The sequence below is a fragment of the Sminthopsis crassicaudata genome, chromosome 1, assembly GCF_048593235.1.
Source record: "Sminthopsis crassicaudata isolate SCR6 chromosome 1, ASM4859323v1, whole genome shotgun sequence".
In the NCBI taxonomy this organism is placed as follows: domain Eukaryota; kingdom Metazoa; phylum Chordata; class Mammalia; order Dasyuromorphia; family Dasyuridae; genus Sminthopsis; species Sminthopsis crassicaudata.
In genome coordinates this window covers 463058993-463082775 of record NC_133617.1, presented here as the reverse complement: position 1 = coordinate 463082775, position 23783 = coordinate 463058993, and the positions used below count along the sequence as shown (strand labels likewise).

At 35.7% G+C, this 23783-nt stretch overlaps 1 protein-coding gene and 1 long non-coding RNA gene across 8 annotated transcripts in view; both read right to left on the bottom strand.

Moving 5' to 3' along the window:
• Nucleotides 1–23783, bottom strand: part of PALM2AKAP2 (PALM2 and AKAP2 fusion) — a 485619-nt gene that overhangs the window by 304761 nt on the left and 157075 nt on the right. The gene's annotated exons all lie outside the window — the stretch shown is intronic.
• LOC141550325 (uncharacterized) overlaps nucleotides 21589–23783 on the bottom strand; it is a 46248-nt gene continuing 44053 nt past the window's right edge. Inside the window, exon 3 of the long non-coding RNA XR_012484583.1 lies at nucleotides 21589–22069. This is a non-coding gene — a long non-coding RNA (uncharacterized LOC141550325). The remainder of the gene's footprint in view (nucleotides 22070–23783) is intronic.

The following is a 23783-nucleotide window of genomic DNA, read 5'->3' as shown; positions in this document are numbered from 1 at the left end:
AAATGGAAAAGCAATGAAGAACTATAGAGTTCAGGATGCATCCTAAGGTTACCTACCTGTAAATATGAACTTAGCAATACATGGGGAGGGAGGGGGGAAGGAAGGATATTCAATAGTGTAGATATTCAAAATATTTTGAAATATTTTTAGAAAGAAAATCAGATATAAAACCATGGGCTTCTTGAACACTCCAAACAACAAAAATACAGGAGGACTGAACAAAAGCAGTAATAAAAGAGAGCAACAACAATAGAGTGACAGCAAAGAGACTGGTATCTTTCTTTTCTAAATTGGGGCATTATAGAAAGAACCAATACCCTTACCTATGAATGGATGTTTTTTGTTTTGTTTTGTTTTGGTCTTCAAACTACCTTATTCTCAGGTAGAGTATGTTTAAGAGGGGAACAAGAAAATAGAGAGGAATATATGATGTGATGGGGAAGTGACCTCTGTGGTCTTAAAAAGAGTCAACTGGGGGTCTTGCTTTAGTGGTGGGAGAGAACACCACTGATGAATATTTCTGTGAGTAAAGAGTCAACGAAGGGAGAAAAGGACTTGGTACCAAAGGATTTGGTACTTGAAAAGTCTACTTGCCTTGGGAGGACGATGGAACTCTTGGAGGCACCTGGGAGAGAGGGAGAGCGTAAACCCAGAGAGGAGATTTCAAGGCAAATGGCAAAATGGAGAAGGTAGCCAGGGAAGGGCACACAGAAGAGTGATGTATTGCATATAGAGAGACAGGTGAGTCAGTGTTCTTCCTGACCCCTACAATAATTAGCATTGTTCTGAGAGTGAGGTATAAGGGAAAAGGGGAAACTGGAGAGGCAAACTCTACAAGACAATGGCAGAAACTTCCAAGGGAGGAGAGAGTCTAGAATGGATACTCTGGAAGCTTTGATTACCAGGGGAACAAAGAGACTAGATAATTATAAGAGTTAGCAATAAAAGAATGAGAGTCTAGTGTAGACAGAAACAGAGGATATATTATGAAAAATGTCAGAAATACTTTTTGGAAAGAGGAATTAAAATGAAAATTTAAAAAACAAATAAGACTAGTTGAAGTGGAGCAGAGGAGAGGGGCAATCTTATTTCATTAATTGAGAAGAAAAAAGGAGGAAAGAATTATATAAAAAGAAAAAAAAAAACATGAGCCAAAGGAATTAATAAGCAAAATCTCAAAGAGGTAACAAATGAGAGGAAGGAGTCAGGGATGAGAGCCACTGGGAATAGGCCCACCTTTTTAAAAGATTAAGATAAAGTAACTAAAAGAACAGAGTACTTACTGTGTATATAGGAGAAGGGGAATAAAAATCATAATTTTATTTTATTTTTTTATCATACCTTTTTATTGACAAAACATGCATGGGTAATTTTTCAGCATTGACCCTTGCAAAAACTTCTGTTCTGACTTTTCCCATCCTTCCCTCCCCCCTCTCCCTTAGATGGAAGTTAGTTCCATACATGTTAAATAAGTTAAAGTATATGTTAAATACAATATATGTATACATATTTATGCAGTTGTCTTGCTACACAAGAAAAATCAGATTTAGAAAGAAGGCAAAAATAACCTAGGAAGAAAAACAAAAATGCAAGCAAACAATAATAGAAAGAGTGGAAATGCTATATTGTGGTCCACACTCATTTTCCAGTGTTCTTTCTCTGGTTCTGTTCATTACTGATCAATTGGAACTGATTTGGAACTTCTCATTGTTGAAGAGGGCCACATCCATCAGAATTGATCCTCATACAGTATTGTTGTTGAAGTGTATAATGACCTCCTGGTTCTGCTCATTTCACTCAGCATCAGTTCATGTAAGTCTCTCCAAGACTTTCTGTATTCATCTTTCTGGTCATTTCTTACAGAGCAGTAATATTCCATAATATTCCTATACCACAATTTCCCCAGACATTCTCCAATTGATGGGCATCCATTCTATTTCCAGTTTTTAGCCACTACAAAAAGGACTGCCACAAATATTTTTGCACATACAGGACCTTTCCCCTTCTTTAATATCTCTTTGGGACTATAAGTAGTAGCACTGCTGGATCAAAGGGTATGCACAGTTTGATAACTTTTTGAGTTTAATTCCAAATTGCTCTCCAGAATGGTTGGATTTTTTCACAACTCCACCAACAATGTATCAGTGTCCCAGTTTTCCCACATCCCCTCCAACATTCATCATTATTTGTTCCTGTCATCTTAGCCAATCTGACAGGTGTGTAGTGGTATCTCAGAGTTGTCTTAATTTGCATTTCTCTGATCAGTAGTGATTTGGAACACTCTTTCATATGAGTGGAAATAGTTTCAATTTCATCATCTGAGAATTATCTGTTCATATCCTTTGACCATTTATCAATTGGAAAATGGCTTGATTTCTTCTAAATTTGAGTCAATTCTCTGTATATTTTGGAAATGAGGCCTTTCAGAACCTTTAACTGTAAAATGTTTTCCCAGTTTATTGTCTGCATTAGTTTGGTTTGTACAAAAGCTCTTTAACTTAATATGATAACAATTTTCTATTTTGTGATCAATAACGATCTCTAGTTCTTCTTTGGTCACAAATTCCTTCCTCCTCCATAGGAGGATTTATTTATAATCTCATTTTTTTAATGCCCAGATCATGAACTCATTTTGATCTTTTCTTGGTGTATGGTATTAAGTGTGAGTTAATGCCTCGTTTCTGCCATACTAATTTCCAGTTTTCCCAGCAGTTTTTGTCAAATAGTGAAATCTTATCCCAAAGTTGGGGTCTTTGGGTTTGTCAAACACTAGATTATTATAGTTAATGATTATTTGTCCTGTAAACCTAATCGATTCCACTGATCAAGTAGTCAATTTCTTAGCCAATACCAAATGGTTTTGGTGACCTCTGTATATACTTTTATAGTTTTATAATATAGTTTTAGATTAGTTTTAGATCATCTAGACCATCTTCATTTGATTTTTTTTCCATTAGTTCCCTTGGAATTCTTGAACTTTTGTTCTTCCAGATGAATTTTGTTGTTTTTTTCCCTAGGTCATTAAAGTAGTTTCTTGGGAGTTTGATTGAGATAGCACTAAATAAATAAATTAGTTTAGGGAGAATTGTCATCTTTATTATATTCGCTTGGCCTATCCAAGAGCACTTAATATTTTTGCAATTGTTTAGATCTGACTTTATTTGTGTGGAAAGTGTTTTGTAACTTTGCTCATATAGTTCCTGACTAAAAATCATAATTTTATAAAAAATAGAGGCAGATGAAGGAAGATATAAACCTAATTTTTATAACATGAAATGTAAATAGAATAAACAATTCAATAAAACAAACAACAACAATAAAAGCAAGTGACAGGCTGGACAAGTAAAAAAACAAAACAAAAAAACAAAAATCCTCCAAGCTATTACCTATAGGAAACATCTAAAAAACAAATACATCCACAACTATGCATCATGTGGTATGTTTGTGTATGTCCCAGAGAATATCAAGAATACCAGTCTGTGTGCCAGATGGAAAGAAGGCAAGTTAAAAATTCAAACAAATTGATATGTTAATTCTAATCCCTCTAATCTCAATTATTTACATAAATCGAGTCAGTCAACTTGTTGAACTAGTCAACAAGCATTTATTAGACACTTACTATAACTCATGCGTGGGCAACTGGTGACTTAATGGACAGAGTGCCAGACCTGGAGTCAGGAAGACTCATCTTTCTGAATTCAAATCTGGCTTACTAGTTGTATGATCCTGGGCAAGTCATTTGTTTTCCCCAGTTAATTATTTGCAAAATGTGCTAGAAAAGGAAATGACAAACCATCCCAGTATCTGTGCTAAGAAAACCCCAAATGGGGTTGCAAAGTGTCAAATATGACTATCAATGACTAAATAAAGTTGACCTTTCACTGAAAGTTGGTGTTTTACAGTGCATTTAAGTAAAACTACATGTAATGAAGTCCATAAAACTCTTTTGTTTTGTTTTGTTTATGAGTTTTAGGGAAAAAATCTATTGCAATTAGAATATTATGAAGATCTTAATGATTTAGGCAGTGAGAACTATTTCCATTTCTCCAAAGATCATACACTTGTTTCCATAGTAGTCATATAAATATTTCTCATTTGTGACTCAATTCATTTACACACACACACACACACACACACACACACACACACACACACACACACACAACACCAATCAATTTTAAGTCATGCCACTTTCTTTGGTTTTCTGTTCTGAAAGGTATTTAAGTGGACCTTATATTAACTTTGGGTTTCCAGCTTTACTTATAAAGGACAAGACTTTACATTATCATAAGGCAGGAATAGAAAATGAAAGATCATTTAGTATGAGAAATGGCATGGAAGAAATTCCAACCTTTTAGAAAAGGCCCAAAAATCCCTTATAATTGTAGAAGCAGATATACAAAAAATCCATATTAAATACAGAAAAAATAATTTTGTTATGTTCCCAAAGACTAATGTATATAATGAGAAAAAAAAGGAATGTAGTAGTGGGATGAATTCGCCATTTGTATGTGAATATATAGACACATGTGTATGTTATAATATATGAGTGAATTAAGAAATGGTTTGCAAAGCACTTATTATGTATATATCAAGCACTGTGCTGAGTACTAGGGATACAAATATAGAAGCAAAACATTTTGCTTCAAAGAAGCTTACATTCCAAAAGAGGGAGGCAAACATCTTGGTAGCCTCCAAGATTACCAAGAGAAGGGGAGTTTGGTCTTGGAAGATAAAAAATAGGTGGCAGGGGTAGATAAAACACTTGTGGTGGTAAGAAGATGGATAAGGAAGAAAGCTGAATTGAATAAAAAGCATAGTATGGCTTGGTTTGAGGCCAGCTAGATACAGAGAACTATATTAATTTGTGACTTTGTATTTATTGACAGAGCGATCAAGTCAGTGTATAATCTCTTCATAACATATAAATATTAATGGTCTGATAATTTTTTAAGCAGTAAGTTTATGGGAAGGTAGCAGGGTATAGTAGAAAGAAACCTAGATCAGGAGTTAGAAGGCATAAATTTATGTAATCTAAGCTCAATTTAATCCTAACTCACATGCCTAGAGTTTCTCAAAACCAAGCCCTAATTTCAGGGATGTGCTGGAGCCAGGTGTAACTAGCTTGAGAGAGCAAACTATTAAGTTCACTCTGAGCTTTTGCTTCTTAGAATTGCTAGAGCAATTGCCACAAATCAGAATTTGATTTATTATTCTGTTACTTGTTTAGACTTCCAAAAGTGTTAATAATGCTAAGTAAGCTTTAACTTGTGCATCCATGCATTTCTTCCCCCTCCAGATTGCCTCATCGTTAAACATTTGCCAACACACTCCTGTATTGCTTTGTAAATGTTGGTGGAATTCAGTAAAAATTCAGAAGAAAGTTTAGGGAATGAAGTCAGCATGAGACTAGAGGCCTTGGAACTAGAACTGCACTAATACAGCTCATTTATACAGAATTTGTAAAATACTTTGCGTACGTTATTCTCAGTTGAGATTTCCAACATCCTTGCCTATTTCCCAGCATGTTCATCACCATCTTTTCCTTCTTTCTGAAGTCAAAAAGTATCAAATTAATTGTTGATATGGTTTGGAGGATTTTCTAAAGTTCTTTGTGACATTTCTTTATCTCTTCATTTCCTGCAATAGGTGCTGCAGTTATGCTGGTTTTACTATACCATGGCATAGGGTCTTAAGCATTCGTGATGTTGCTGTCTTACTTTCCTTCATCCCAGTACAGTATTTGTCTCAATTTCCCAGATTCTTGGCATAATGATTCTATCTAGATAGAGAAAACGTTTCATTCTGACTATTAAAAAAAAAAACAAAATAAAACAAACAACAAAAAACTGACAACAAAAAACTTCAAACATTTCTTTATCAAGGATCATTGGGAGTATGAATCTGGAAGTCATAACTAAGAGTCATAACTTAATCTCTTCACATCTAATTTAACTTTAAAAGCCCCCTTTCACTTACACCTTTTCCATGAACTTTCTCTATTATACTTTTTATACTCTATGATAATAACTAGATTGTTAGACATCTTTTTCTTTCTCTTTCTACGAGATTACTCTATCGCATCAAATAGACAAATATCCAGGCAAATATATATTTTTGTTATTCTTTGTTTGGTACAATCCATGCATGACCCCTATATTTTAGGTTATAACCCAGAAATCAAAATAATATTCTCTTTTTTATTATAGTTTTTTATTTACAAGATATATGCATAGGTAATTTCTCAGCATTGACAACTGCAAAGCCTTTTGTTCCAACTTTTCCTCTCCCCCGCCTCCCCCATGGCAGGTTGACTAAATATAAAATGATAAATATGTTAAAGTATAAGTTAAATACAATATATGAATACATGTCCAAACAGTTGTTTTGCTGTACAAAAAGAATTGGACTTTAAGATAGTGTACAAGGAAATAAAAAATGCAGGTGGACAAAAATAGAGGGATTGGGAATTCTATATAGTGGTTCATAGTCATCTCCCAGAGTTCTTTCACTGGGTGTAGCTGAGTCAGTTCATTACTGCTCTATTGGAACTGATTTGGTTCATCTCATTGTTGAAGAGAGACATGTCCATCAGAATTGATCATCATATAGTATTGTTGTTGAAGTATATAATGATCTCTTGGTCCTGCTCATTTCTCTCAGCATCAGTTCATGTAAATCTCTCCAGGCCTTTCTGAAATCATCCTGCTGGTCATTTCTTACAGAACAATAATATTCCATAATATTCATATACCACAATTTATTCAGCCATTCTCCAATTGATGGTCATCCACATAGTTTCCAGTTTCTGCAAAATCATATTCTCAAGCCATTTTAACCAGCTGCTATTCTATTCTAATGTCCTTTAACATCAGGGGCAGTAATGATGAAAATTTTCAATAATGGTGGGTATTTCATAATTCTTTATAACCTTTTTTATGTTACTTTGAATAGCATCATTTGTGCTTACATGGATAGTCCCATGGGTATGGGATTATTGGGTCACAGAAGGAGAGCTAAAGGTGTCCATCAAGATCACTCCCAACCCCATTTTGGAGAAGAGCAGAGGCTATGTGGATTGTCCAGAGGCTTACAGCTAGCAAATTTCTGGGGCAGGATTTGAACATAGATCTTCCTGAATCCCAGTTCCAGTGCTCCATGTACAAACTCGGCATAACTATCTACTGTTCATATTAAGTGACCAAAGGAGGACAGGCTTACCAATTATTAGAAAGGGCTGTTTTAGGTCTCATCTGGAGGAAGAGAAATTATGATTGAGGGTGATAGCAGAAGACCCTTGAAATAAATAAGAGAAATTTGGGATCAATAGGATGCTAGTCAGAGAAAACTGGAAAATTCTTATGTTGCTATTATCTACCAAGGATAGCATGTTAGGTACTGTTTTTGCATTAAAAGAAGGTAGGGTTCTGGCAATCCAAGTTGAAACTTAAAAGTCATTTCCTCAGAGAAATCTATTTATACATGTTAGGTTCTACTTTATACTCCTGGTAGAGTAAGAACCATATTTCAACAAATCTACTGGCATTTATTAAGGGCCTACCATATGCCAAGCAAGTACTCATCCCCTGCCCTCTGGGAAAGACTACATTCAAACAATTTCATATGAACAAGCTTTCTCCAAGCTTTAGGGGAAACCAATGAAAATGTCAGGAGATGGAGTATCATGGAGAGGCATCAACAAGACTAGCATCACTAGATTACAGAATACTTGAGGTAGATGTGTTTGTGGGGATAGTGTAAAAGTAGGAAAGAGAAAGGGGGGAAGTTATAAGGGTTTTAAAAGTAAAACAGAATTAAAAAAAAATTTGATGGGGGCAATAGGGAAGTATTGGAGCGATACTATACGCATGTGTAAGAATAAAAGAGAGACAGACACACAGACAAAAAGACAGAGACACACACAGAGCGAGAGTGAGTGAGCAAGAAAGAACAAGAAAGAGAAAGAAGGGAGAGAGACGGACAGACAGACAGATAGCTACACACAGAGAGAGAAAGAGATGGAGACTAAAAAAGACAGAGACTGAGAGTGACATTGCCAGACCAGCATTTAGGAGGATCCCTTTGAAAAATCAGTGGAAAATATACTCAAACGAAGAGAGACTTGAGGTGGGGGGAATCCAACTGGAAAACTATTATAATAATCTAAATATTAGTCTCATATTTCCCTGCACTAGGGACAGTCAGAAGAGATGATTTATTATTTTGCTAATTGTCTAGACTTAAGAAAATGTTAATGATGATAATTAAGTTTTAAAGTGTGTTCCTGCATTCCTTCCCTCTCCCTGCCACTTGAGAAAATCCTTCATAAAAACCACATAGAATATGGGATATACAATAGATGCTATGAAGGTAGAATCAACAACTTTGGAAGAGACCTGGATGATTCATCAAGGATGACACCTAAATTATAAACATGGGTGATTATAAGGATGGTAATGCTCGTGATAGTAACAGTAAAGTTAAGAAGGGGAAGAGTTTAAAGGAAAAGTCAGTGAGTTCTGTTTAGCATTTTGAGCTTAAGAAGATGATGGAACATCCAACTCCACATATCTAATAGGCAAAGTTGGAAATGTAAGAATGGAAGTCAGGAGAGAGGTTTAGGTTAGATAAACAAGATCTGAAAGTCATCTGCTTAGAAATTATAATAGTTATTTTCTAGCATTAGTCTTCCAATTAGATCTGAAAAATAGTATTTACTTTTCAATGTTTACAAAATTGGCTACAGTCCTGATTCTGAAAAAACTCATCAAAGAAACCACCAAAACATAAACTCTCTAATATCTTGCTTTATTCTTTTAGCATTAAAGGCCAAATTATAATGGACAAAGTGAATAAAAAAATTGATAGGTCCAAAAGTAAGTTTGAAAATGAAAGTCAGAACAAAGGAGGTTGACAGAAAGGAACTGAGTTATGGGTGGTAAACTCAATCTAGAATCATGGTCTCGATATTAGTTGCAGGATGGAAAAAAATGAATTATATTTTACCTCCCCAAGTAATCAATACCTCCAGTCCCATCTTCTACCTGCAGTGCTGCAAGCTACCTGCCTCACTCTTCCTCACCCAGTTCTAGCTGCCATCTGGGTACCCAGTTATGAAACTGGCCATAAAATTTCACTCCCTAAATTTCCCTGTGCTGAATTACCTCCTAGCTATAGGTGCTTTGAGAAACGCAGCTCTTGGAGAGCAAGTTTGGTGTTCCAGATGATGTTCCAGAACGCTGACTTATAAGTAGGAATCCATTTCCTCCCTTTTCATTTTAGGTGGGATAGAGTGAGTTACCCAAGATGAGCTGGTATGGATGCACTGGGATCTTTAATCTCAGCTCTCTCTTCTTCTACATTTCCCTTTAAGCATCTTTCCATTCACATAGGATTACAACCCAATATCATCTTCATTCTCCTTCATCCCATATAACTCATCAGTTGTCAAATTTTATATTTATCTCCACAACATCTCTCCTAACTGTCCCCTCCTCTCTTATAGAGCTACCATCTTCATTTAGCTCCTTATCATCTCTTGCCTAACTATTGAAGAAGACTTAAATTATCTGATTCTTTATGATCCCATTTGGGGAATTTCCTTGGTAGAAGACACTGAAGTGATTTGCCATTTTCTTCTTCTGCTCATTTTATAGATCAAGGAACTGAGGCAGACAGAGTAAAGTGATTTGCTCAAGATCACACAGCTAAGAAGTGTCTGAGGCTGGTCTTTTCTAACTCCAGACTATGCCATTGTGTCACTTAGGTGATTGGAGCTTTTGGCCTAAAGTCAGGAAGACTCATTTTGCTTGTATGGCTAACTCGAGTTCAAATCTGGCCTCAGACACTAGCTGTGTGACCCTGGCCAAGTCACTTAACTCTATTTGCCTCAGTTTCCTTATCTGTAAAATGAGCTGGAAAAAGCAAAGGCAAACCATTCTCATATCTTTGCCAAGAAAACCTCCAAAAGGGATCAACAAGATTACTACACAACTGAAACAACTGAACAACTTATATCATCTTCCACAAGGAATATTTATAACACTTTCCATGTTATTTCTCTAGAAATAGCTATTGGAATAATGGCTTAGAAAGAGCTCAAATCAGACCTTAGACACAGATATAATCCCAGTCAAGTTACTTAATCTGTTTGTCTCAGTTTTCTCAAACATAAAATGGGGATAATAATAATAGCACCTTCTTCTTAGGGTCATCGTGAGGTTCAAATGAGATAGTATTTGTAAAAAGCACTTAATACAGTGTTTTACACTTAGTAAGAATTATGTAAATAATTATTCCCTTCCTTTTTTTCCCCCTTTCCTTCCTTTCCTTTATAAACAAAAATAGTTCCTTATTGACTTCAGAATCAAATCTTATTTCAGCATTATCTCATCCTTCTTCAATTTCTTTTTTTCAAGTTAAGTTAGTAAATAGGATACATGTCTATGGAGTATCTTGAAAGACTTTTTACTTAAAGAAGATAGAGATCAAAAAAGATTGGAGACCATTGTTTTAGAGTACAGGCATGGTAACCTCCAGATTCATCCTCCCAGTGACCCTTTTAAAGGATGTTGTTTTTCAAAAGCTTCCCATGTTGTACATGATCACATGATGAATTCCTCCTGAACATAGAGATATGTCATCCCATGGGGATAATCTCAAGGTTATTCTAAGTGTTCCTGCTTGGTGTTGATCAAGCCAATCAGGAAGCTCCTCCAACTCTGGGTTGTGTTCAATTTATTGTTTCCACCCTTAGAAGTTTCCTGCGATTGTTCTCAATCATTTTTCTTAGTGGTGTGGCTACCATGAACCCTCCTAGTTCTCTCAGTGTTTCTAGGCTTGCCCTATTGCATTTGATTGAGACACCACACTTGTTTGCTTTTGCCTTGAGATGACTTGGCTCTGTGATTTCCCCAAATATATCCGAACTCTGGGATGACGCACCCAGAGTGATAAATGGGATGGAAATTTAAAGGAGGCCACCCTCCTTTAGATGTGTCTCCCCCATGAACATTCTAGCAGAGTAGCGGGAGGTGAAGCCATATCACAAAATGTTAGAAGAATATGGCTCCATGCCCAAAGGAAGTCCTGTAAAAGTCCTGGTGGAAACATAGAGGGAAGGCTATCAAACTGAAAGGTCAATGGCTAATTGTAAGAAGTCACTCGGGGATGAAGATTCATGGAAATGATACCATTTGCTCATTCCTTCCCTACCTACATTTCCCACTCGAGTAGAAGAAAAAAACCCTAAATCTAAGCTCTGTCTTCCTCTCATATTTCAGTCTAGAATCCTGGCTCCAGGAATCCTGGATGACATGAGAAATGTTCGTAGGAGGAGTGTTGGGACTGCTTCATGATTATCCTTCTGCCCTCTGGGGAGAATGCTTGAAAAATCTCTTTAATCCTTTAACTTCATTTGACTTGGAATCATTGAATTGCAAAAGTCTAATTTTGAAGGGATTGGATTCAATGCAATTCAGGTCAAAAGACATTGTTCAAATGGTAGTAACTCATAATAGAAAGATCACCAGTTTTTAAGTCAGAAGGTTGTGATCTGAATTGTGAATTGTGAATGAAGTTCTGCTACTGGGAGCTTCGTGGTATAATAGATATAGTAGATAATTAATCTGAAGTGAAGAAAAACCGAATTTAAATTCTGATACTGATGTTTATAATAGATTGGTAAATCATTTAACTTTTTTCAATCTTTATTTCCTCAGAATGAAGATAGTAATAATTATAAAGTGAGAGAATATAGGGTATTCCAAAAGTAATTTACTAATGTAACTGACACTAATATTGTACTTTTGGGACAACCTATATTATCTCACTTGATCCTGATAATAGCTCTGAAAGTATAAGTTTTTAAAACAACAACAACAAACCCCTTAAAACTGTACTAAGGCTTTTAGAACACCTCATATATGTAAGGCATTTTGCTAACTTTAAATTGCTAAAATACACACACACACAGAAACAAACCCAGAGACAGATAGACAGAGGGAGACAGAAACATAGGGAAAAACACACTCACACAGATACATCCACCCCCACCCATACAGAGAGAGAGAGAGAGAGAGAGAGAGAGAGAGAGAGAGAGAGAGAGAGAGAGAGAGAGAGAAGGGGGGGGGGAGGGAAAGAGAACCTGTGATTTCATTGGTATTGAGAATTCCCAGGTGAAGAGATCAGTAATGTCCTGATTTATCCAGTCACAAAGCCAGGATATGTCAAGAGACAAGATTTGAAGTAAGATCTGGTTTCAAATACATTTCTCTACTATATCACATAGTCTTTTGTAAACATTTTAGCTTTTCTTTTTTCTTGAGGATAACAGAGTTTAGGTACATGTCCAGACTACCTTTGTTGAGGGTTGTCTCTCCCATCCTTGTGGCAAAAGTGGGAAATTCCCTATTTACAATATATAAGTGTATCATTTTGGGCAAATCCCTAAATTTCTCTGTAACTCAGTTTCCTTATATGTGAAATGAAGGTCTTGGAGCACAAAGGTTCTTTTTATTTCTAAATTTACATTCACTATTTGCACAGACTATATAAATACAATAATAACTGGTAACATTTCTTTAGCACTTCAGATTTACAAAGTATTTTATACAGAATTTCTTAGCTGATCCTAATAAGAACTCTGAGATACACGATATAGCTACTATCACGCATATTTAATAGACAAAGAAACCTGAGATGCAGACTTGTTTAATGACTTGTTCAGGATCTTACAACTAACATTAGCTCACTGCTCACTTACATTGGTAAGGAAAGTTTCCTAACCTCTTCGTGAATCCTATTTCCAGTGAAATCACATGCCTATTCTTACTAATTAGATAGTTTACTGCTTTCCTGGAGTAAGGGATAAAGGAGAGGAGAAGAAAGAAATTTTATGGTCCTTTCCCCACAAGGTTACAGAGATTTAAGGGACTCAGAAAAATGATGGGGTCAGTAGAGAATATGTTTTTTGCCTGCAGCTACACAGGTAGTAAGTGGCAGGTAGGAGATTCAAATCTTTGTAGACTTACTAATTCCTATTCCAAGATTCCTTCCACCACACTCTACTGTCTCCCTTACTTAAGGTCTAAAAAAATTAAAAATCATTTGGAAGTCAATTTTCTTCCTTAGTTATCCCTATTTATTTGACTTAAATAGAGAAACTAGCTTTCACTGCTGTGCTTTAGTTTAATCAGTTTTTTAAATTATGGTAGAAGACTTCTTACTTCCATGTTATAATTACTGCACAGTAAGATGTTTTAAGGGCAAATAGAGAACACATTATGATCAATGACCTGGAGTCAGAAAGGATTCAGAACTTAAAAGTTTACTAGCTGTGTGACTTTGAGCAAGTTATTTAATTTATATCTACCTCCGTTTCTTTAACTGAAAAATGGGATAATTTATCTACCTCCCTACCTTGAATGTTATGAGAATCAAATAAGAAAATAATTGTAAAGTACTAGTACAGTGCCCAAAATATGTTAGTTGTTGTTATTAGCTTGCCTGAATTTCAATTGTAAAGGTGGGCTAATAATAACAGCACCTACTCTCAAGGTTGTTGTAAGGATCAAATGAGATGATAATTGTAATACTTATTATACTTATATTATATATTGTAATATTTAGTATACTGCCCAGCACACAGTTAGTGCTATATGAATATTAACTATTACTAGTTATTATTATTCTTAACCTTTCTATGTTTCTTATGTATAAAATGTGGATAATGAGTGCTATACTACTTACATCACAAGGATAATTGTATAATTAAGATATCATTTATGAAATACTTTGCAAACCTTTCATCTGTCAGAAATTTTTATTTTTAAATTTGTAGATTGGACAGAGAGAGGCACTCATATAGTCCCATGCCAGACACTGTGTTTAGTGTTTTAAGGGACAATCAAACAGGAATTTGCTTGCTGCATGCTTGTCTTTTGGAAGAATACAGGAATTTATCATTATAACCTTTTCTGGGGGGGGGGGGGAAGAGTAGGACTGGAATTTACTGTTCTTAGTCATTTATTTCCTGTACCTTGTGAAATCTGGGTGTTTTAGAATCTGTGATTATGCATCATTTACTTTCTCCTTGTATTTTCCTTGAAACCTTTTTTAATAATATCTTTTCTTTTTTTTCTTCTTAAGAGATAACATAAGAAATTCCTTTCCCGGCATGGAAAGTTGGAGGGCGGTCATCCTGAACTGTGGGAAGGTGAATTTCACATTTATTTCTTGCAGAGAGCAAGCTGTGGGATTGAAGCCTAGTCAGGCCATTTCCTGCTTGTGTGTGGCTTAGTCCAAGGGGTCAGGAATTTCACCCTCAGCCCAGAAAACTCGCCAAAGGTTTCAATCCTACTGGTCCAGAATGAGTCAAGAATAAAAGGACTGGGGATCTGCTGGGAGCTCAAATTCATCCCAAAACCCACCTGGCTCCTGTGGATCCAAGAAGCTAACAGATGTGGAACTAGAAGGGATATGAGAGATCTTCTTGTCTAATGCATCCAGAGGAAAAAACTGAGGGGAAGTGTTTGACATGAGACCTTTCCCAACATGGTGAGAAATCAGATATCATTTACACATGTACAACTAAGATATCATTTTGCTGGAGTTAGTGAACAAGATGTATATAATAATACTCTAACTCCTTTTATAAGTTACCTATTGCTTGTATAATACAGATAATATTAATAACTTATATCAATGTTGTAGCTATAGTTTACAAAACAATCACGTGAAGTAAGCAGAATCAATCTTCTTGGACAGATGAGGACAAGGAGATACTGAGAAGTTCAATCACTTACTCATGACAAAATGATGAAACCCTCAGAGACAGAATAGCTTCTGTTGTCACCTTATTTGTCCCCAACCCCTACACTTGTACAACATTCTCTTCTACAACTTCAACAAGCCTCTGCTTAAAGATTTCTAGTGATATGGAATTCACTATTCCCTAGGCCAGCAAATCCTACTTTCAGACAACTCTCATTATTAGAAAGGTTTTTTTCCTTCAATATAGTGAGTCAAAAATCCACCTTTCCATAACTAGCTTCCACCCATTTGGAGGACTGAGCAAAATAATTCAAATCCCATTTCCACATTCCAACCTTTCAAATGCTTATGGACAGAGACAACATCCTGACATAAATGGTATAATTAAAAAAAAAAAAAAAACTTGAGTCAGAAGTAGTCCTGGGTTCTAATTCCATTTCATATATTTCCAGAATAATACAGGGTAAATCAGTCAATAAATACTTATTAATGGCTTAACATATGCCAAGAACTATATTACACAAAGGAAGACAAAACATAAATATTGTAAAATATGTGTGTATACCTGTCAGATTGGCTAAGACAACTGAAAAAGACAGTGATGAATGTTGGAAGGCATGTGGGAAAACTGGGACACGTACATTGTTAATGGAGTTGTGACCTGATTCAACCATTCTGGAGAGCAATTTGAAACTATGCCCAAAGGACTATCAAATTATGCATACCCTTTGATCCAGCAGTGTTATTACTGGGCTTATATCCCAAAGAGATCTTAAAGGAGGGAAAGGGACCCATATGTGCACAAATGTTTGTGGCAACCCTTTTTATAGTGGCCAGAAATTGGAAACTGAGTGGATGCCCATCAGTTGGAGATTGGCTGAATAAATTAAGATATATGAATGTTATGGAATATTATTGTTCCATAAGAAATGACCAACAGGATGAATACAGAGAGACCTGGAGAGACTTATATGAACTGATGCTGAGTGAAATGAGGAGAACCAGGAGATCATTGTACACGGTAACATGATTATACAATGATCAATTCTGATGGACATGGCTGTTTTCAACAGAGATAATTCAGGCCAGTTCCAAAGGTCTTGTGATGGAGAGAGGCATCTACACCCAGACAGAAGACTGTGGGGATCAAATGTGAAATACAACATGATATTCTCACTCTTTTTGTTGTTATTCGTTTGCATTTTGTTTTCTTTCTCATGTTTTTCCTTTTTGATATGATTTTTCTTGTGCAAAATGATAATTGTGGAAATATGTATAGAGAGAGGATTTGCACATTGGATTGGATTACTTGCCATTTAGGGAAGGGGGTAGGGAGAAAAGGGAAAAAATTGGAGCACAAGGTTTTGCGAGGGTAAATGTTGAAAATTATTTATGCATATGTTTTGAAAATAAAAAGTTTTAATAAAAATATATCTATATAAATATGTGGCACTAGAAACATAAAACAGATGCCTTATTGTTGTTCAGTTGTTTTTCAGTCATGTCTGACTCTTTGGTATCCTATTTTGTGTGTTCTTGGAAAAGATACTTAAGTAGTTTGCCATTTCCTTCTCCAGCTCATTTTACAGATAAGGAAACTAAGGCAAACAGGTTCACACAGGTAGGAGGTATCTGAGGCCAGATTTGGACTCAGGAATATGAGTCTCCCTGACTATGGACCTAGTGCCCTATCTAGGTGCAAAAACCCTAAAAAGATGCATTACTAAATTGATATTACTTACATGCTCATATTCTACTTTATAAAATTTTCAATGATTATTTTATGATCATGAATTCTGAAATTCCTCATTTAGATAATTTCCTATTATTCCACCTTTTCATAAATCTTACTCCTCCCATCCTTTCCCCCCTCCTTCCCTACTTCTTGTTTTTTTTTAATTTTCCTCTTCTTCCCTCATCTTTCCCCTCTTTCTTCTCTTTTTTCTCTCTGTTCCCCTCCTGTTTCTTCTTCTCTCCTCTCTCTCCCTTTCCTTTTGCTCTCCCAATTCCACTTAATTTGGAAGTATAAGGACTATTCCTTCTACTGATTATCACACCTTTGGGTCCTTTGTTTATAACTAGGACTATTTCACTTCTCCTCAGGCAACCTGATGCACCATCCTACTCCACACCAGCTCCCAAGGATTCACCATATTGAATTTTCTGTAGATACCCGATCCCCTGTAGCTAAGAACTCTTGAGCTCCAGAGTTCCAATAGCCTCAATTTCCTTAGAATTACAGGTATGCACCTCCAGGTCCAGCAGAATCCCTAATCTTCCCCCCAAACCAAACTCATCAGATCGTGGTTGAAATTACTATGCAAAAATAACTGTTTGGACATGTATACATATATTGCATTTAATTTATACTTTAACATATTTAACATGTATTGGTCAACCTGCTCTCTGGGTGAGGGGGTGGAGGGGAGGAGGGGGAAAATTGGAACAAAATGTTTGGCAATTGTCAATGCTGTAAAATTACCCATGCATATGTCTTGTAAATAAAAAGCTATAATAATAATAAAAAAGAAAGTACTATGCAAGTGCTATGCATCCTTCCAGTCAGTCAAATTTGAAAACTCATTAGAATACTGGACTTTTCAACCTCATCTCACAAATCCACTTCCTGGCAAAATCTTTTTATTATGTAACCTTTTTCTCTGCTCACAGGGCCACTCCCCTATTTCTGGCCCTTATCACTGCACAGTTTGGACTATCACAATAGCCTCCTATTGTGATAGCCTCCTTGTCTCAAGACATTCCCTACACTCCACTCCATCTTCCACTCAGACTACGGCCCCACGGGCCACATGTGGCCTGCTGAGGATGTTTATGCAGCCAGCCAGGTTATGGCAAATGGGCTGAGGGGGTGGAGACAGAGCGTGAGCTTTTGTTTTTACTATAGTCCGGCCCTTATTTAAAAAGTTTGAGGACCACTGCGAGACTATAAAAATTTTGTTCTGTATCCTGAAAAAAAACTAAGGCTTAGACTTTGCTAATTATGACGGTTGAAATTAATTCAACTCAAGTCCCCTCAATGTTTACCTTTTTATTAAACTGTTCCCTATGTAAATTAATGGTGTAAACAAGAATATGCCTTCTACTCAAAAGAAATCGTATGCTTTTGCAGTTTAGTATACCCATTTATAGACAAAAGTATTCAGCTCAAAAACGTTTTCAGGTATTTCTTTAACCGTAGCCACTTACTTAGTACTTTATTAGTTTGCGTTACTCTAAGTAGTTGATGTATCAAATTCTAAAATATTTTAGAACTTAAAAATTCATCACTAATTATTCCCTTCTTTCCTCAGTCTGCAAATACGAATGTTCTTATACTCTGTGATTACCTCTATATATTTAGAATGAGAAACTAGATATAGCCTCCCAGTTATTGTACAATCATATCCTCCCAGCAAACACTGGAAGGATATACAGGTTTCATAATGTCAGTGCAGGGCCTGCCCTCGTCCCTGGAAGATCCTGATCCGTGGGAATGAGAAATTTATCCTTTGGCTATAATGCCCTCTAGAGGCTGACTAGCAAAAATATGTCACCCCAATTTTCAAGGACTACTTAATCTGTGCTTATCACGGGGACTCAGGCATGGAAGTCCAAGTTTGGTGAAGCAAAAGTTGTGAGTTTTCTGGAGTGGAGCACTTACGCTTATAGTTAGCCGCTTAGTCTGTGGGTTGTCTTAACAATGGGTTGTGATGATCGTTTAAAACCTTTTCAACTCTTTTCTTTTCATCTTCATCCTGTCAATCATCAAATCCACCAAGTATCTATCACCTCTCTTTTACGCATCTTACTCTTACCATCAGTGGCTCTTACCATCCCTTGAGAATCTATTATAACAGCTTCTTTATAGTGTCTCTGCCTCCAATTTCACCCTTCTCTCGTCCATCAGTTACCAAAATAATCTTTCTAATGCATGTGGCAGACCCTGGTATTCTCCACCCAGTTCAACAATCCTTAGGGATTTCTCATTACCTATAAGATAAAGTACAAACTTCCTACTCTAGCATATAAAACCCTACACAATTGGGCTCCAATTGATTCCATCCATAATTTAAAATAATGCAATTACTTTATGATCCAGTTGAACTGGATTTCAATTGTTCCTCATGGCATTCACAAAGCATAGCCCAGGCACAGCAGGACACCATGCTCTAGGCATACCCCGGCTGTGCCCTAAACTCATTTTGTTATATTCTATTTCTATGCATTCACAAATATCCCTCACCTGACCCTTTAAATATATGTCTGATAAATAGGGTAGGTAGGTAGTGTAGGTGATAGAATAGTGGATCTGAAGTCAGGACTATTCATCTTCTTGACTGGTCAAATCTGGTCTTAAAACACTTATTAGCTATCTTATCCAAAGGAAATTATTTAGCTCTATTTTTCTTAGTTTCTTCATCTGTAAAATGAGCTAGGAAAGAAAATTGCGAACCATTCCAATCTCTTTGACAAAAAAACCCCAAATGGGATCAGAAAGAACTGAATATAACTGAAAATGATTGAATAACAAAAGGACGAGCTCCAGTGTTATTTTTCCAATGAAACTCTATCAAAGAAAGTGCTACACCCAATTAAAATTTTCATGGATTTCTACCTTCCCCTTTAACACTTCTACTTTAAATTACCTATTTATGTGATTACCATGCTCCCTAATAGAAGGCTATACCCTTAAAGAGGTTGATTCTGTATTGGTTTTCATTTTTCTACCACCAGAATATAGCAAAGTGCTCTGCACACAATGAGTACTTGACAAGAGATGGTTAAATTCTTTTTTTTTTTTTTTTTTTTTTTCCCCCCTGAGGCTGGGGTTAAGTGACTTGCCCAGGGTCACACAGCTAGGAAATGTTAAGTGTCTGAGATCAGATTTGAACTCAGGTCGTCCTCCTGAATTCAGGGCTGGTGCTCTATCCACTGCGCCACCTAGCTGCCCCAGATGGTTAAATTCTTAAGGAGGCAATGCAAAGCTGTCCAAACTATGGTGTATGTGTGTGTGTGTGTGTGTGTGTGTGTGTGTGTGTAGAGATGGGGTGCAGGGAGTAGAGAGGGAGTGAAAAAAAAGAGGGAAGGGGGAATGAAAGAGAGGGGAAAAAGAATGAAGAAAGGAAGGTAGGGAGGAGAAAGAGGGTCAGAGGCAAAAATTCAGAGAGAAAAACAAAAGAAAAGGAGAAAGAAAGGGGAGGGAACAAAGGAAAAAAGGGGTAGAAAAAAGGAAAAGAGTGAGTTCATTTATTTGTTAAGGACAACACTCCCCATTTTATATGTTAATGTATTTTGAGTAATTAAAAATAAATAAATCACAAGATTTCTAACTAAGGTAAGAAAGGGATCGGCCATTTCAAAGCATATCCCCATTTAACCTCAGAATGGGTCTGCTCACGGTGGCCTACACTGTAATAACAGCATATGACAAGCTAGACTAAACAATCTGTAGGTACCAACTAAACTCTATTATGAAGAGGTGGGAAAGACTGGCATACAGGGGCACCCTTGGGGAACAGGGCATGCAAAGTGGGGGAACAGCACATACACATACCAGGTTCTTTATGACAGCTCCAAGAGAAGGATTTGAAATTTGACACACTTGTGGTTGAGTGCTTCTGGCCTTACTTACAGTTCCCTGACGCCACTGACAGCATGGGCTGGCTTTGATAATACTACAAGCAGACTGTACACATGTTCTATTAATTTGGACACCCCATGTGTTCTTAATGTATTTTACAGTCACCCGTTGCCATAAAACCTGACTAGTCAGGAGCCCTGCAGACCTCATGGCTTGCTTCCTATATTCACAGGTATTGTGAAAGTTAAAAAAAAAAAGTTAAGGCACTCCCCCTCAAACCTCAACTTAGTCTGAGCCCCTCCATGCTTCACACAAAAACAGTTTTGAGATGTAATCTAGCAGGATGGAATTTAATTGTCTTTTTTTTTTTTGGCCACTAAATTATAATTTGGCATCTAAATTATCTCTAAAAGGAATTATTGATGATAAAGAATGCAATTGGAATTTAGAGGAGAAGCCTTCTGCCCATGTTCTCCATGTGACAGCCCTTCAAATACTTGAATTCATTCCTGAGTCTTCTTTTTTCCTTCAAGTTAAAGATGCCTAGCTCTCTGACTCTGGCCATTTGATCATACTGTCTATACCATATCTCTCATAATATATAATGCAATTTATCAAAAACTGTACTAAAATCTATATAATAGATAATGCAATTTATCAAAAACTGTACTAAAATCTAGGTAAAATATATCCATAGTATTCACCTCATCTAATAATTTCATGTTCTTGTCCAAAAAAAAAAAGGAAACAAAAGTAGTCTGGGATGATCTGTTCTTGATGAAACCTTGCTGTCCATTTGTGCACACTGCTTCTGGGTATTTAACAACCATTTTAAATATAGCCACTTACTAAGTAACTAGGATTAGAAAATCTAGTCCTAGAAGGAAAGGTCAAGTTTGGCTTTTGAGGGTAAAGTTCAAAATCCAATAGAGGCAATCTTTCAGTTGCTGATGGGGTCATAGTCCCAGAAAATGTGCTACAAATCAAAGGAATGTAAACAGAATCTGATTTCCCCACAGAGGAAAAAATAATACATTATATATATATACACACACATATATATATATATATATATATATATATATATATATATATATATATATATATATAAAATAGGAAATTTACATTCCAGAACTGTTACCTAGCATTTTAAAAGATAACTGCAATATATTTCATCAATTATTTATTAAATTATAAAACATATGAAACTTCTTAAAGTATATGTAAACTAATTAAGTAGAACAGTTTGCTCAAAAATCATATAAATCTAATTTAATTATATTTATTTAAGAAACTTTGCCAGGGAGTATTTGCCTCTGCAGGGTGAGAGGCAGCCGTGTCAGTGAAACAGCAGACAGATTCCATTAGAAGATGCTGGGGCCCGAGGCTTAGACAACTTTGCAGTGCTGGAAAGCCATTACTGGACTTATTTTAAACTTCAATTCCAGGAACAAGAATAAATCTAAGTACTGGGAGATGGGAGGGAAAGAGATATATGTTTGTTGTACTAATTGAAAAACATGACAATGGTGAAAAGTTTGAGGATTTTTAGGTTGATTTTTGTTTTGTTTTAATACACATATGCTTTTAAAATAATACTTAGAAAGTCAAGATGAATTTTGATACAAAAAAAACTTTTCATCTGCCAGGAGACCCTCTAGTGGCCAGTAAAATTATTTCCTCTTCAGTGAGTATTCTTGGGAACTTAGTAAATGTCTGTGGAAAGAAAGAAACTTTTGATTATATATGGATATGGGGGGTATTGGGATTTTGTGTGTGTATGTGTGTGTGCTCATGCACACGTAGTATACAACGTTGTTGCTGTTACTACTTGATATGAGAGCAAATGATAAAACAATGTTGGTAGCTTTCTTTTCTGCTTCCCCAAATACTAGTTTCACATTTTAAATGAAAGCCAATATATTCTAACTGAAATGGCAATTGTCCTTTGTTTTCTGAAACACAATTTATGCATTCCTATATTTAATCTTGAAAATTAATCTAACTTTTAAAAGTCTCATTTTCATAAAATATCAGAAAGAGAAACATGAGTTTATTTTAAGTAAAATGAATGAAATACATACTTTTAACCAAAAATAAAAATGCTTTAGGTACTTAATAACTGTTTTGTTCCAATTTGATTTTTCTTCTCTAAATGTAATACTTTTTAGAGTAAGTTTTAGGTTTTGTCAGTCACTGATTTTTTTTTTTTTTGAAAAAAAAAATGAATTAAAACAACTCCACAAGGGGAAAAACAAACAAACTTTACTTTATTCAACTAATGTTAAAGTGAAGAAATTTAATAGGTAGTTGTGATTACATATTACCTTCTACAAAGATAAATAATTAATTACTCCATAATATTTAAACTACAATATAAAATCTGAAGAAATAAGCATAACATATGAATATTTCAACCATAAAAAATTACAAGGAGACATTATGGAACATTGTATATAATTTTTTTGTGACTCAATTTTTTTTACATTATCTGTAAATTAATAAAATAGCTTCTTACTATATTTTTTCAAGAGCTCATTCTGACCATTGTGCAATTCCTTTGATAATGGATGGAATTTAGATGTGATTTGTGCACATCCTGTACCATCACCTTCTTCATATCGCTAGCATACTTCAGACTAATCCTTAATTTAGACAATACAATGTCATTAGCTGGATCTCATCCTCCTAAGGCTTCCACTATCTATCACTGAGCTGCAATATACTCTATAGCCTTCCTAAGCCAGATGCTAATAGACTATCTATTTCTCAATCTTAACAGCCATGGCTGATTGGAAAGCACAGTAATTATTTTCAAAGGATATGATAATGTTAATCATAGTGGCACTACAGTTCTTATTGTCCAAGATGACTAAGTTAGATCATAAAGACTCCCTCATTTCTGGAATCATCGAAAAGAATCTCAATTTTTTCCTGGCATTCTGATAATTTTAACAAATTTATATAAAATATCATCACACTATCTCATGATAGTCCTAATAAGCTAATGACCAAGCACAATGGCAGAGAACTTGTAGGAGCATTTTATTTGATGCTTTCTTATACTGATGAAAGGGCTTTTTTTTCCAGAGCCAAATCTGATTCTATTCAATGGGGTACAGTCTAGTTTGGATCAATGAATAAACTGCCAGTCTACAAATTAGGTAAAAGATCCTTTCTTCATAAAAATAGGCTGCTGTCATTGAGTTAACAGATTGCACTTTACCCTGCCTGAATTTGCCAACTAGCTACCATTTAAAATAATATCTTGGTATATGTTTCAAGTTCTCCACTCTTACAACTAAGAGACTATCATTCAGCCATAGGGTCAAGATGCCATTTTTTACTTTCTACTGAATTGAGATTTTAGCTCATAATTGTTGTTGGAAAACTACTCAGCTGGAATAAGAAGAAAGATGCTATAGTGTCC